General features: G+C 39.3%; 1 long non-coding RNA gene across 1 annotated transcript in view; it reads left to right on the forward strand.

The window, feature by feature from the left end:
* Positions 1-3,703: 3,703 nt before the first annotated feature.
* LOC138161141 (uncharacterized) overlaps positions 3,704-12,294 on the forward strand; it is a 12,165-nt gene continuing 3,574 nt past the window's right edge. The window contains exons 1-2 of the long non-coding RNA XR_011168288.1: positions 3,704-4,718; positions 11,910-12,125. This is a non-coding gene — a long non-coding RNA (uncharacterized lncRNA). The remainder of the gene's footprint in view (positions 4,719-11,909; positions 12,126-12,294) is intronic.

Raw genomic sequence — 12,294 nt, forward strand, 5'->3', positions numbered from 1 at the left:
CGAATAAGCAATTCTTAAAGGAAGAAATCCAAGATATCAAAAACTAGATAAAAATGTTCCAAATCACTAAAAACTAGAGAAAAGCACATTAGAAGAGCCCTGAGGTTTCACACTCATTAGGTACATAAAAACAACAACAAAGGAAAATGATTATTATTAGAAGTAGTGCAAGAAAATAGACACACTAATATATTGCTGGTAAATCTATGAATTGACCCATACATTTGGGAAAGCTACTTGAAACTGTGCCCCCAAAGTCCCTAAACTGTACATAAGCTTTAATCCATTAATATCATGCGCTACCTGGCCTATCCAATCTCAAAGAGATCAAAGGAGTAAAACAACCCTTTCATATAAAAATTATTTCTAGCAGCCCTCTTTTTTGTAACAAAGAACTAAAAACTAAGAGGGTACCTATCAATTGGGGAATGGTATGTGGATGTAATGGGGGTATTATTGTATTTTAAGAAATGAAAGGGTAGTTTTCGACAAACTTGGAAATACATCTATGAGCTAATGCAGACGAAAATGGCCAGTAAATAATGTATACAATAATAACAGCAATGAAATTAAAATCAACTTTGAAAAACTTAGAACCGGTTAATACCCAAGATGATTCCAGAAGCAATGCTGAAGCAGCCTAGACACCTACTGACAGAAGATAGATTCAAGATGAAGAATACAACAGACATTTTTGGACATAGCTAATCCATGGATTTGTTTTACTTGACTAAGCATAATTGGTACAAGATTGTTTTTTTTTTCTCTTTTGTTGTTTACTCGTTTTGTTTTGTTTTTAGAGGGGCAGAAAGATTTGGGAGGAACAGGGGAGCTAATAAAAAGGTTACCAGAATAAATAAATAAAAAAAGAAGAGAGGATTATTAAAGCTTTTTTAAATTCACTGCAAGGGCTAGTGGTGGATGAATTGCACAATCAGGGACACAGGAAAATTTCTACCCTGTCAGGTAATATTTCTCTCCTCTGTATCTCCTTCAGGAACAATGCGATAAAACAGAATAAAAAGGGGCCAGGGGTCAAGGTCTACAAGGCAATAATAGAAATGATTTAGAAATGGAAAGTCAAAATAATAGGTACCTTAGAAGCTTTAATTCCATGAGGAATGAGGAACATAGACTAAATAAGGAATAAGTAAGCATGAAGACTGGGAATTTTATTTTTAAAAGTCTAGAATAGACATAAAAGGGAAAAAATAATAAAGATCATGAAGGAAAGGAATCCTTTTCCTAAAAAGGTACAGAAAATGAAATAAAAACTAGCAAACAAAAAAAATGGAGGAGAGGGAGGGTTTTACTTGGCTACTTAACTGTGGATATAAGGTTGCCTTAAAGAATTTTAGGTGGCACAGTGAATAGAGTGCTGGCCCTGGAGTCAGAAGGACTTCTTGCATTCAAATCTAGCCTCATATTCTTACTAGCTGTATGACCCTGAGCAAGTCACTTAACCTTGTTTGCCTCAGTCTCCTTATTTGGAAAATGAACTGGAGAAGGAAATGGCAAAGCACTCAATTATCTTTGCCAAGAAAATCCCAAATGGAGTAACAAAAGTCAGACACAACAGAAATAATTCAACAACAAAGGAGTTTAAGCAAAAATAGCTGGAGACAAAAAGTACTATCTTTTCAAAGGTAGAAAAAGAGAAAAAAATCCAAATTCAGGAAAAAATAGATCTGTGAGAGCACTAGAATACCTGTTTTCTGGAAATAAGGAATTAGTTTCCCCTAAAAGACAAAGCTGTCCCTGGTCTTGATTGGACCCTTCCTCCCTTGATCCATCTTCCTGGTTGTCTAAGGGCAGAAAAAGCACCACCCATATACAGTCAGGTATCTGGGACTTAGTAGATGTCTAACATACTCTGAGAGTCATCATACCCTGCAGGAAATGGAGACAAAGAGGACACATCCTGTGAAAGCTAGTGCCTGTAGTCTTTTCACATGTTCTTGATGTATTGGGGCAAAGAGAACTTCTTTTTGTTAACTGTTCAATGACTAATAGGTGACCAACATCAAACCTGAACTAACAGGGTGCTGGCATTAGACCTACCCTGAATACTAGCAGAAGAAATTACAATTACATGAGAAGAGAACGAGATTTAGTGTTATTATATCTGTTCCTGAAAGAGTTTGAGGATGATTTCAAGGAAGTTACAGAAAATAACTTCACCTCCCAATACTTTTATATAATTTCAGTAAGGATTTACTTAATTCTTCTGAACAATAGTCTGAAAAATATTCATTATAGGGGTGGCTAGGTGGTGCAGTGAGGAGAGCACTGACCCTGGAGTCAGGAGGACCTGAGTTCAAATATGACCTCAGACACTTAACACTTACTAGCCGTGTGACCTTGGGCAAATCACTTAACCCCAATTACCCTACCTTCCCCCCTCCAAAAAGCAAAAACAAACAAAAAAATTACCAAAAACAAAAAAAAGGAATATTCATTATAAAAGAGTCATAGCAAGGTAATATTTGACGTGTCTGGAGTTCATTAGAAAAAGATGAGGAAAAATAACAACCACCACACAATAGATATTATTTACTGAGTTTAAGACTTGAAAACACTTTACACATATCATCTCATTTTGTCCTCACAACAGCCATATGTAAATAAGTTCTATTATAATCCCCACTTCACAGATGAGAAAACCATTGCTTAGAAAAGTTATGGTAGCTGCTCTCAGGAATGCAAGGTTATAAGACAACTTCAAAAGACTCATTATAGAAAGGGCTATCCACAGCTGGAGAAAGAACTACGGAGTCTGAAGGCAGACTGAAGCAAACTACCTGCTCTCTCTCTTTCGTGATTTGTTTTGTTTTGTTCCTTATTTCTCCTTGTTTACTCCATTGGTTATAACTCTTTTTTTTTACAACTTGACTTATGTTTAGTGCAAAGGTATTTGTAGAACCTATGTTGGATAGCATGCCACCATAGAGGAGAAAGGGGAGGAGAAGGAAGGGGAGGAAATTTGTAACTCAAGGGATTGTGGAATTGAATGTTGTAAACTAAAAGCAAATAAATAAGTAAAAAAAAAGTTATGGTTTTAAGAAAAAGCATATAGCTCACATGTGGCCAAGGCAGCTTTTGAACTCTGGTTTTCTTGGCTATAAATTGGACCATAAGAAACTGGCCCTAGAATAAGCAGAAAGAGACTCCCAAACACCAAAAAGTTAACCACGCTGCTCATATCAACCCTGGCACCTTAACAGATGGCTGACAACTGGAAAATCCATTTCTAATACTGGTGGGAGCAATCTCTTGGGAAAATGAGTGGGAAAGATCCAGAAAGGAGGCAAAGAGGAACCATGGGGCTTTACAAACTCCAACAAAAATTTTTGGAAGGGAAATGAGAGAAAGCTAATTGAGAAAAAAGCCCCAAATAAGCAATGCATAGGGAATAATTACAAAACAAGTTGGGGAGAGGGACTGAAACAAAGAGTTTTTTTCTTTTTAAATAAGAACATCTAAGAACAGTCAGAAAAAAAATTAAGTGATCAGTGCTTTTAAATCTCCCCTCTGAGGTTATTTCAACCTCAGTTATTGCTATACCACAGCCTATTTGTCAGATCTTGTGACCAGTGACTGATTTATAGCTGACAACTGCAGAAGCCTTGCATTTTTTAAAGCTTAATCATTTCATTTCTGGTTTGAAGATTTTGTCTGTTAATATGTAGTTTGAAAGACATGTAGTATTGTAGTAATATGGTAGTAATATTTGGTATGGTATAGTAGATAGGTCTAGGGTCATATCTTCCTGAGCATGCCTGATGTCATCTAATCTCTGAAGCTAAACTGGGTTGAGCCTGAGTAGTACTTAGATAGGAGAGCATCTGGGAATACTTGATGCTTGCTGTAGGCTTAGAATTTTGGACACAGTTAGATGGTTCAGTGGATAAGACACCACGCCTATAGTCAAGAAGACCTGAGTTCAAATATGGTCTCAGACACTCACTAATTCTGTGACCCTGGAAAAGTGACTTAACCCTGTTTGTCTCAGTTTCATCATCTGTAAAATGAACTGGAGAAGGAAATGACAAACTGCAATGGTAATGTTATTTGAATTTGAAGATCCCTTTGTATTGACAAAGGTAACAGGTACTTGGCACTTAGTAATCAATCAAGCTTCTGTTAAAGGAACAGAAAGTAGGAATTCCTCTTGCTGATGTAACAGGAAGGGGCTGAACAGGGAGGGGCAATACTATATATAGGGAAAAGCCTCAGAGAGGTAGAGACAGATCTTCTTGGAGTAAGCTCCCTGGAGGGCAGAAGCTGCTGCCTCCAGGGAGGCTGAAGAGAAACAGAGGAGGCTGAAGAGGAACCCTTCCCCCCTCCCCTCCCCACACACACTGGCTGGAGAGAATGATTTTGTTTTTGAAAACCTGGATGGAGTGTTTTGATTCTGGGAACCAGCTGAAACTTCTGCAGAGTCTGAGAGCCATCCAGGAATGCTGAGGCTGCTGAGGATTTCTGAGGGCCACCCAGAGCTGCCAAAGACCAAGGAAGCATGACTGTGATGTTCGTACGTTGTATGAGCCTGTTTGTGGCTTTGTTAAACCTTGACTTCCCAGGAGCAGAGACTGTGAAGGATTTAAGGTTGACTTGACACTGTGAACTTCAGTGTGGAGCAGGACCTGCACAGAGAGCTGGACAAGTACCTGGGAGCTGTCTGCCTTTGAACCCAGGTGACAGTTTGGTTAATCCAGGTAGGATCTGGGACCATGGAAGGGAATCCTGGGAATCAGAGAGACCACTCCTGAACAAAAACCAATAATAGAAAGGGAACTGGTCTCAGTCAGAAAGACCAAGGCTCTAATGCTGCCTCTGATACATCTTAACTGTGTAACCCTGGTCAAGTTACTTAACCTGTCCATGTCCCTCTCTTCTCTCCCTCCCTCCCTCCCTCTCTCTCCCCTCTCTGTCTCTCTGTCTCTCTCTGCCTCTGTCTCTCTGTCTCTGTCTCTCTGTCTCTCTCTCTCTCTCTCTGTGTCTCTCTCTCTCTTTCTCTTTCCCTCCCTCCCTCTCCCCCATCCCTCAGCAATGCTCTAAAACCATAAATTGAAAAGCAATGTCTAATCTTCATTGGTAAAAGGGAGTTTCCTTTTCCAATTGGTAAAAGGGAGTTTTCCTTTTCCAATGAAATCACAGATCTACTCCCTAGCTCCAGCTACTTCCCACACCCAAAAAATAAGGGATTTGGGAAGGAAATGAGACTCTGGATAATTTGTGGCCACTAATTCCATGCTTTTGGATTCTAACTCATGTATCTTAGACCAAGGGACCAGGTCTACCAAAGGACAGAAAGGGATGAGCAGAGTGAAAGACACCTTGCTACCAAGGAAAGGAAAATTGGTCTTGGGTTTAGCATACCTGGATTCAAGTTCTAAGACAAATCATCTGACCTCTCAGAGCCTCACCTTCCTCATCTGCAGTATGGGAACAAAATACTGTGGCAGCAACACCTTTTATGATCCTGCTCACCAGCTTCTAGGACCCAAACTGCAAAAATCCCCTTTCATTGATTTTGTGCAGCTGGGTAGACTGGGGGCTAGACTGCTGAGCCTGGAGTCAGGAAGTTGTGAGGTCATATATGATCTCAGACACATGACAACTTTGTGAGAATTGGGCAAATCACTTAACTGTTAGTTGTCTCAGTTTCCTCATTTGTAAAATGAAGATAATAACCATCTCTGTCCTGAGACTGTCATGAGGATAAAATGACATAATATTTTTAAATCATTTTGTAGATTTAAGTTGTTTCCGTTTCAGTCGTGTCTGACTCTTCATAACCCCATTTGGGGTTTTGTTGGCAAAGATGCTAGAGAGGTTTGTCATTTCCTTCTCCAGCTCATTTTACAGATGAGAGAGCTGAGGCAAATAGCATTAAGTGACTTTCCCAGGGTCACACAGCCAAGAAGGGTCTGAGACTAGATTTGAAGTCAGGTCTTCCTGTCACCAGACCTGGCACTCTATCCACCACACCACCTAGTTGCCATATAAATGGTAGATAGTATTATTAGTACATATTAATATGCCTACATGTGTTGGGGTGCAGTGATGTTCAGGGAATCCTAGTATCTCTGGTGTGAGAGTTGCTGAGACCTTTAGGGCTGCTTTCTGTTTTTGATGTCCCCCTGATTCACCCAACTCTCATGTGTGACTCCAAGAAGCTGCGCTATGGGCAGCCACCACACCTTGGATAAATCATTTAGGCAAATGGGCTAAACTAGATTGAAGGTGAACAAGGGGGTCTCAAACCCACCAGTGTGATAGGGAGCTGTCTAGTCCAATCATTCAAAGACTTAAATGGTGAAATGGGTAGATAAATCATATTGATCCAACGGCCATGCAAGTGGCTAAAGCAGATGCTATGGAGCTCTTAGAATTTGGCCAGACATCAAAGATGCCAAGGTCATCTACTGCATCCTAAGCCAACACTGATCATCTGGCTTTTGCCTTGCCACTAGACTTCAATGATTCTGGAAGAGAGAGTGAGCCCCACAACTTGACTCACAAATCCAATTTATGCACAAGTCAAAAGACAGCACCCATACCATTTATACCATTTTTACAATTACACCTACCTCAAAGTCTTGTGGTGACAGGCAAGTTACAAAGCAGCAGGTGTAGATACACTGGGAGTGTAGTCCCCACCCTGCACAGGGATGGCCCTGGCCACAGGTCATCTTCTCACTGAACTGAAGCAGCAGTAAGATTCAGGAGACCCCTGGGTGTCTGAGCAGCCCTTCTTTTGCTTTTTCTTTGGAGGGGGGAAGGCAAGGCAGTTAGGGTTAAGTGACTTGCCCAAGGTCACACAGTGTGTCAAGAGTCTGAGGTCGAATTTGAACTCAGATTCCTCTTGACTCCAGGGCGGGTGCCACCTAGCTGCCCCAGAGCAGCTTTTTAAAAGACCACACTTCTCACCTCCTGGCATGAGCAAGGACCTATAAAAAGTGCCCTAAAAATTGTCTGCTTCATTCAACCCTGGCCTGTTTACTGTGGTAGGTGAGGTCCCACCCTGTGGTCAAAGTGCACACGCACACACACACACACACACACACACACACACACAATGTGCAATATTTTATTTTTGTTGGGGGCTTTGGGGGCTTTTTTTTATAAAGCTATATAAAATTTATAAATTAAACAGAGTAACTTTCTAAATAAAAAAAGTTTCCAAGTTTCTGATTGGTGATGCTTTCCACTCGTCAGTCTTGAACTGTCCATTTTCCTAACTATCTTTCATGTTGTTGTCCTTCTAGGGTTAGTAATAGCCAGGCTTGAGTTATAATCACCATATGGGGAACATACAAAATAAACCCAGCCCAGGTGGGCGGCATCTTTCACTGGTCTGTAATCTATGACTTCCCTGGAGAATTCTCAGAATGAACTAAGACAATTTCAGTTCCCAATTTATGTTAAATAGTCTGATCATTATAATGGAAGCAATGAAACTTCATTCCTGCTCTTCTATAGGTGTCAGAAATAGGAAAATCAGCATATTATCCCGTGAAATTTTTCCCTCTAGGAACTAGCAATATATAGCAGTACTTCATTAATCTCCATAATAATGATAATTAACGTTTCCATAGCACTTTATAGTTTACAAAGCACTTTCCTCAAAGTACTTCTGTGAGATAGAAATTATAAGTATCTTAGTCCCTCTTTTTACAGATGAGGAAACTGAGGCTCAGAAAACCTCACTGATCAACTAGAAGTCACATGGCTTATAAATGTCAGAGCCAGATTTGAACAAGCTCTCTTGACTCTAAGCTTTTTAAAATGAGGTAATGCATGGAAAGCATTTTACTAAATTTAAAAGATTATGTCACTTGTTATTATTGGGAGTGGGATTGTGGTGAGTAGTGTCTGAGCCTGTGCTTTCACCAGAATGGAGAGTGTCCTAGATGGAAACTCCCTCTATTAGTGTGAGTTGGCAATTCCAATTTAATCCATCCTATCAGAAGAGCACTGATTAAGTGCCTACTTTGTTCAAGGTATTTTGATAAATGCTGGAGATACAGAGGCAATAGTAAAATAGCACATAGATATTTTCAGGTATGTATTTTGAATTGCTCTTTATTCATTGTTTCTTGGGCTTCCACAGAATAGACTCTTATCTGAGTTGTGGTCCAAAATCCCTTTTTAGCACTGCAAATATCCTTTGTCACTATTTTGGTTCCTCTTCAAATCATCCTGTGAAGCCACATAGCAAAATACAAAGAGCTGAGTTTAAACTAAGGTGAGGATATTTATTTTAATTCCCATAATTTCCCTGACTGCCATTCAGATTTACTCAGGAGTGAGACTGCAAAGGGATAAAGCAAAGCTGACACAATTGATAGCCTTTGATCTATTTAATGGTAGCAACAAAAATCATTTAGTTTACAACATTCAGTTCCACAATACCTTGAGTTCCACATTTTCTCCCCTCCACCCCCCTGCCACCATTGTGGCATGGAATCAAATATAAATACCTTCACATTAAACATTAGTCAAGTTGTAAAGAAGGGTTATAACCAATGGAGTGAAAAACGAGAAAGAAGGGACAAAACAAAACACAAAAGAGAGAGATCAAGTAGTTTGCTCCAATTTGCATTCAGACTATGTAGTTCTTTCTCTGAATGTGGACAGCTCTGTCCATCATGAGTCTTTGGAGTTGTCTTCTAATCCTGCATTGCTGAGAGGAGCCCGGTCTATCAAAGTTAGTTGTCACAAATACGATGTGTCTGTAACTGTGTACAAAATTCTCCTGGTTCTGCTCTCTTCACTCAGCATCAGTTTATATAAGTCTCTCCAGGTTATTGTGAAGTCCTTCTGCTCCTCATTTCTTATAGCACAATAGTATTCCATTACATTCATATACCACAACTTGTTTAGCCATTCCCTAATTGATGGGCATCCCCTTGATTTCCAATTCTTTGCCACCACAAAGAGAGCTGCTATAAATGTTTTTGTACCTATCCATCCTTCTCCCACTTGTATGACCTCTTTGGGATGCAGCCCTGGAAGTGGTATTCCTGGGTCAAACGGTATGCATTTTTTATAGCCCTTTGGTCATAGTTCCCATTTGCTCTCCAGAATGGTTGGGTGGTACTCTTTCCCTATGCACAGATTTAATGAATCCATTTCTGTCACCCTTGTGCTCTGCTGTTGCCTAGAGGGGTAAAGAGTCATTGCCTGCTCTCCCTATAATCATGTTCCCAGTGCTTGCCTCTACTTTCTACTTTATATCTAACCTGAACCAATGTAAATTCAGACTATAACCACATACAAGCTTGGAAACTGCTGAGTCACCCATATGTGAAGTGATGGAAACCTAAAATAGGAAAAAGTAGTGGGAATTTGAAGAAATGGTGAATCCAAGCTATATTGTGAAGGAATACACAATAGTACTTGATGTCAGATTAGAGAAAAGCTATAAAAGGTTAGGGGGAGGAGTCAAAAATACTAAGACTTCTAGCCTTGGGAGACAGGATTTATTGGAGCTTAGACCTATTCCAATCTCCTTCTTAAAAAGAATATCATATATGGAATAAGATCATCTGAGGTCAAATATTTATTGCCTCACATTAGGCAAATCACTTAAATTCTTGGGTCCCACTTTCTTTATTTGTGAAATGAGGGGATGAATCTGATAATCTCTGGAATCCTTCCAATTCTAAATCTTACTATTTTAGCCATCCTTACAAAAAATGCCTCCCACAATATCCCTGGGAGTAGTTATGAATTTCTATTTGAACTTACAGTAATGGGCAATTCATTCCTTCAAAAAGTAGCCCATTCCACTTCTGGATAACTTAAATTGTGAGAAAATTCTTCCTTACATCGAGCCAACTCTTCTGCACTGTAATTTCTATCCATAGATCTTGTGCCCTCTGGAGCTATATTGAAAAACTGCAATTTTGCATCCATATGATAGCATGTCTTCAAATATTTGAAAATAGCTTTCATTTCTCCTCTAAATTTTGTTATTATCCAGGCTAAACATCCCACTTCAACTATTCTTCATGTGACATACTTATTAAGGTACGATCATCCTGCGCACCTGACACTGGATAGATTTTTGCTTGTCAATTACTCTTATAAGTGTGGTGCCCAGAACAGAGTACAACCCAATGCTTTTTCTTGTTATCTCTGTTGTGTAGCATGGTATGTGGCACATTTTTGTTGTTCAGTAATTTCAGCCATGTTTGACTCTTTGTGACCCCATTTGGGATTTTCTTGAAAAATATATTGGAATAGTTTTCCATTTCCTTCTCCACCTCATTTTGCAAAAGAGGAAACTGAGGCAAACAGGGTTACGTTACTTATCCGAGATCATATAGCTCTAAATAATTGGGGCCAGATTTGAACTCAGGTCTTCCTGACTCTAGGCCTAGCACTCTATCCACTGTGTGACCTAGCTGCTTACCTGACACCTAATAAGCACTGACTCTAGAACCAGTCTAACCAAAAATGACTATTATATCTCTTGATATGCACCCTATAAATCCCAGTTTTCTGTACATTCAGACCTCCATATATTTCTTACAGGAACTGTCCTCAAATAAGATCCCTGCCTGTCTCTAATCTTGTAATTGATTTTTTGAACCTAAGTATAAGACTTGACATTTGTCCTTAGGAAACACAGTATAAGAGTAAAAGTACTCAAGAAACCTGAATCTCTCTGTTATCAGTTTGCTGTGTCATTGTGGACAAATCACAAGCTCTTTGAGTCTCAATTTTATCATCTGCGAAATGGGGATGATAACAGTAGCTGCCTCACTGGGTTGTTAGAATCAAACAAAATTGATGTAAAGAGCTTTACAAACCTTTAATGGATATAGAGATGTTTATTAATCTAATGAAGCAAGTCATAAATGCCTTAAGCCTCAAATACACATTTTGTGATTTTAGGTGATTAATTGTTAAAAATCCTTTCCAGCTCTGAAATAATTTGATTTATACATAATGTGCTTTGCTTTCATATGGGTTATATTTCTACAGATTGAGCTGTATATATTAAAGTTGATTTATAAGTATTTTTCATTCAGGGGAGAGAGATAAGAGGTACTACTGCCAGTTGCCTCACCTCTCTCTATCTGGGCTGCCACGTGGTCATGAACACTTGGAGTTGCTGTTCTTCTATCTCTGATGTGTTTATTTTTCTCTGATCTAAGAAGAATGAGTACTCAGAGATGGAATGGATTATGTCACCATGTTGTGGATTTTGAAAAGTTGAAAGAACCACTAATGGTACTGAAATGGGAATCCATAGCACGCTCTACTAGTAGAAACAACAATTGAGCCCTGGGATGAGCCAGTCAGTCCTAAGGAGTGACCTATTTAACACAGCCCAAAAAGGAATCATGTCAATAATCTCCACACCATCTCGCAAGCAAGGGAGTGACTCATTCATTAGCTATGGCACACTCAGATGTGAACTTGGTGGGGGTGGGGAAGAGGATGTTTGTTGAAACCACTTTAAGCTTGAACTCAATTTCTCCAGGGATTGACGTGGTAGAGGATGTTTTGTTCCCAGTTTCAGAGGTTTCTGTACTTCATTTCTCACCCTATCTTCTCAGCAAATATCCTTTTTTAAAAGATAGTTTATATAAGTTGATTGTCAGTGATATTGAGGAGATATCAATGGGTTAATTGATCCTGGAGCAATAATCATTAGAAAGATGATATTGCAGGAAAGTTCATCTCCAGTGGTTGGAGGATGTGGGAACACACCCAATAGAGAGGACTCCTAGGAAAACTCGGGGCTGCCCTCTGAGTAGGAAGCACAATAGTTCATTCTATGGGTCTGACTGACCAGTGGAATTGGAGTTGGGAGAATGAGCTCAAAGCCCATATGCACTACATATGATATTATTGATTCTTCTTATTCTTATCATTGATTCATTTAGGCATGGAGTAGACTATTGGCCGAGTCAGCATAACATAACTACTTTCAAGCATACTAATCTAGAAAGGCTGTAAGTGAAGGTTTAGGAATTGATTGTATCACTATCATCTGAAGACCAGCCTAGCTAAGTTTGAAGAGGCTCATCACCAAAAGATTAATTTTCAAGGACCTCAGCAATTCACAAAGATAATCTTCCATTGCATTCAGCATATACAAGGTAATAATACATAACTTTTATATAGCACTTCAACGTCTGCTTTATTTATTTGTTAATGGTCTGATTTAAGTCTCACAATAACCCTGTGAGGTAGGGGCTATTATTATTCCCATTTTACAGATGAGGAAACTGAGTCTGAAAAAAAGGCTACATGAATTGCCCAGGGTCA

The sequence above is a fragment of the Petaurus breviceps genome, unplaced genomic scaffold, assembly GCF_028583685.1.
Source record: "Petaurus breviceps papuanus isolate PSGF00001 unplaced genomic scaffold, PetGlider_PUasm1.0 183, whole genome shotgun sequence".
Lineage (NCBI taxonomy): Eukaryota > Metazoa > Chordata > Mammalia > Diprotodontia > Petauridae > Petaurus > Petaurus breviceps.